At 40.4% G+C, this 4,390-nt stretch overlaps 1 pseudogene; it reads right to left on the reverse strand.

The window, feature by feature from the left end:
* Positions 1–2,727: 2,727 nt before the first annotated feature.
* LOC140628431 (large ribosomal subunit protein eL8 pseudogene) lies at positions 2,728–4,095 on the reverse strand (annotated as a pseudogene).
* Between the last annotated feature and the right edge of the window lie 295 nt (positions 4,096–4,390).

Genomic DNA, 4,390 nt, shown 5'->3' on the forward strand with positions numbered 1-4,390 from the left:
TACACCCTCTTCCATGCAGTGTCAATAAATGCTGTATTTCTTATTCTTGAGATAAAGCCAAGAGCAAAGTTTTCACCCTATGCTTGTTCTGACTTTGGACAACTTACTAATCCATCCAGGTTTATTCTTCATATGTGAAAAACCTTAGAATGCTTTGGGAAATGGCCCAAATAGAAATGGAGACTAAAAATTTGTTGTATGTGGTACATGAAGCAGAAGGCAAACACAGGTATAAGGATGGAGGACCCAGGTATTAGGAGAGAAGATGCTGGGAAAGAACAGGAGAAAAAAAGAACATCCTACATATTCTTGAATGTCACATACCAAAAACTTAAGAAAATAATTAACCTACCTAATGTCACATACACACATGTGCATCCACAAGCATATGTACACTTACATATTCCAAACACATTAAAGCCTTAAAAGTTAAAAAGAAAACAAATCAACAATGAAAAGTCTAGTAAAATACTAGAAATAAAATTTTTATAAGCATGAGAAAGGTTTAAGATGAGCATTTGAAGTTTAAGATGTTGTTTTAAAATAATTCACACAAAAAAATGCCTAAAGTTAGAAAAGCGATAAATTTGATTGTACCAAAATATAAAAATGGTATGGAAAAAATTACCCAAATTAAAAGCAAGTAACTGACTGGGAGAAAATATTTGCAACATGTTAAAGCAACCGAGAATAATCAAAAGACTTCAACAAATCCGTAACATAAAAGACAACCCAGAAGAAAAGTAGGCAAATGATTTGCACAAGGCAAATTACAGAAACACAAATGATGAAAAAAAGATGTGAAGTAGTCAGTCTACTAACTACTTATCAGTGAGATAAGCTATTACTTATCACGTTTTATTTGCAAAAATTAAAAATATTGCTCTTACAGAGGTTTGATTCAGATGTAGAGAAAAATGCCGCAAAGAGTTTTGAAGGGTAATTTGATTATACGTAGTTGTTAAGATTGCTTGCACCCAAAGACACGGTAAGTTTAATCGTCTCCATTTTCCCGGCAGAAATACTTGCACCTATACATACAGGACCATATAATGAATTGTTCATGTTAGCCCCTTTTCTTACTAGTGATAATTTGGAAAGGACCTAAATATCCATCAGTAAGATAATAGCTAAGAATAATACTAATTATGAGATCGTGCATGCAGGCGTACACTGGCACCTACACACAAACACACATTAGGAACATACATAATATATGAATATGAAAATGCCTGGTGAAATTTAAGAAGGATTAAAAAACTCATAGTAGTAGTTCCTCATAAGAAGAAAGAGTGGACAGTAATAGGGATAGGAGTTCAATGCCTGAGTTTAAAAAAAAGAAGAATGTAATTAAGATCTTACTTAAAATTAGAGGGAAAAGAAACCCTAAAGTTCTGGAATGAGAAGGCATAAAATGCTGAGGAATTATCCCTGGCATGAAATAATTCTGTTTATTCACATCCACCAACTATGTGGCCATATACATCTACAATGTCTTGCACCAGGCCACAAATCCCTCCAACATGGACAACTTATTCCTGGGGCTCACAGGCTCTAAACTTTATCCAAAACTGAAACTGGCCTTAGATAAGACCTATTGGAAATCAAAGTCCATCCAAAATTGCCTAAGTGTCCAAAGTCCTCCGTGTTCTAATGGGTTGCACGGCAGAAAGCCAAAACAAAGAGAAAAAGGTCAAGAGACGCATATTTAGAGAGCTCACACTTCTCTGCTAGTGACACTGTGCACATCTGGCTTTTCTTCAACTCTTTCAATAGGGACTTTCCCATTTGAGATTTAAATTTGTGAATAGCAAAATGTCCTGCCTGTCCATCAGTGAGTTAGCTAGAATCTGCTTCTCAGTTACCAAAGCGCAAATACACATAGCTTGTTTTTTTAAAATTTTTTAAAGATTGTATTAATTTATTCATGAGAGACAGCGAGAGAGAGAGAGGGAAGGAGGGAGAGAAACAGGCAGAGGTAGCCCGATGCAGGACTCGGACTCAATCCCGTGACCCTGGGATCACACCCTGAGCCAAAGGCAGATGCGCGACCACCGAGCCACCCAGGCGTCCCATTTTTTTTTTTTTAATGGAATGATCTCTGGGGTTTTGCTCCTGAATTCTGGCACATGGTTAGGCGTTTGTGCACATGCACACATCCTGTGCTGCCTCTAAAGTAAGGAAGCCCTAACAATGGTAAAATGACTAGAACTTGCTTAATAAAATAAACAATTACATTTAATGCAGGTTGCATTTTGCAAGAAAGGAATCAGTTCTTGGTTATACAAGGCAAGTAAACTACAACAATGCTACAAAGTGTCAGGGAAGGTCATGGAGGAGATGGTACCACAAATTAATCCAAGAGCTGCACCAAGCAAGGTGGTTCCTCAAGGCTTCCTCTGTCCTTGGAATGTCTACTCAGGCCACTGTTGCCAAAGGGAGAGCCATGTTCAAGGACCTAACCTTCAGAGAATAAGGTGTTGAGAACAACATGGACTGAATGGGCGATGGAATCCCACTATGGCCTCTATATAAACTTCTGAGATTCTGGTTGGTGGATCTGGTGATCTACTTGACTTTCAGCCACCCAAGACAAGACACCTACGTTAAATTTCCTTGCTTATTAAACCTGCCACCTACCAATGTGGAATGGACTGCTTCCCTCTCTGGTTTCTCACTGTGCTCCACACATATAGGGGCTGGTTGCATTTATTATCACCAGCAGAAGCTTGCAAACCAACACAATACTAGAATATTTATATATGCATCATATCTTTACTACTAGATTACAAAGTATAAATGTCACAGAAATGATTTTTTAAAGGTACCAATTCTGAGCACTCACTGTGTCAGGCAACCACCACTTTACATACATTATTGCATTTACATTGTACTCCTTATAGTAGTATAAAGCAAGTATTATTTAGCCATCTATTTTCTAGATGGAGGAAGTGATGCTCACAGAGTTTAAGCAAATTGCTCTCAAGGTCACAGTATCTAGAAGCAGAAGAGCCAGGGTTTGAATGTGGGTTTGCTACATTTCAAAGACAGCACTGGATGCACACATTAGGACAACCTATATATATTAAATGGAAAAATTAGATCTGGGAAAGAGATTGACAGTGACCCAACAGGATTTTGCTTGGTATCAGGGACTATATGTCATTCATCTTTAATTTTTTTTTGAAAGAGAACCTTTTATTACTTTTATGTACAGAAAATTCAGCAGCATCCACTCAGCCCAGCTTGGTGGCCAGTTTTTTAGCCTTTGCTTTTTCTTCCTTGGCGATGCGAGCCACTGACTTCGGACCCAGGACATTGCCTCCCCAGAGGCGGCAGACCTCATCATATCTGTCATTGTAATTGGTCCTGATGGCTTCTACCAGCTTAGCCAGAGCTCCCTTGTCTTCCGAGTTTACCTGTGTGAAGGTGACAGTGGTGCAGGTCTTCCTGTGGACCAGACACCCCAGCCTGGCCTTCCCCTTGATAATGCAGTAGGGAACCCCCATCTTACAACATAGGGCAGGCGGGAAGACAACCAGCTCAATGGGATCCACATCATGGGGTCTCACTACCAGGTGAGCCTTCTTGTTTTCCACCAAGGTGGTGACAGTGTTAACCCCAGCTCGAACGACAGGTAGCCACTTAGTGGGGACTGGCCTTTGCCCTCAGCTTTCTTCTTGGCCTGGGCCAACAGCCTCAGCTTCTTCTCTTGCTTCGCCTCTGGTTTGTACTTGTGGGCCAGCTTAAGCAGCTGCGTAGCTGTTTGGTGGCCCCAGGCCTGGGTGCACTGGTTAGTGGCAGGAGCCACTTTGAGACGTTTATACTGAATGGCCCTCTGCCGCTGCAGCGGATGTAGCGTGGCCACTTGACAAAGGGGGTGCGGTCCCTCTTGGGCTGGATGTCCTGTCCGATGCCAAAGTTCTTAGGCTTTTTCTCGAACAGGGGATTGACCACCTTCTTGGCCTCCTGCTTCTTCACCAGGGCAAGGGCCGGGGCCACCTTCTTCCTCTTCGCCTTCTTCCCTTTCGGGATCTTGGCTTGCTGGAGGAGAAAGGCGTCATTCATCTTTATATTTCCCACCATACACTGCATCATTACTTGCACATAGGAGGGGCTAAAAAAATGTTCCAGATAAAAAAATAAATGTACATCTAAACTTAGAGAAAAATGAAATGAAAGGCTTTCAATATGCTATTCCACTCTGAAATAACCCGTTTTTAATTCATTCTCAATGTACCATAACTTCCTAAAGGACAATACTCCAAGCATAATAGTAGTTTAGATCTCATCACTTACCAGAAGCAGAATGAGCCCAAAATAAAACTGTTAGATTAAAATGAAATCAATTAATGGGTTTGGCATTTTATGAAATCAAAATGAAAATCCA

This window comes from Canis lupus, chromosome X (assembly GCF_048164855.1).
Source record: "Canis lupus baileyi chromosome X, mCanLup2.hap1, whole genome shotgun sequence".
In the NCBI taxonomy this organism is placed as follows: Eukaryota; Metazoa; Chordata; class Mammalia; order Carnivora; family Canidae; genus Canis; species Canis lupus.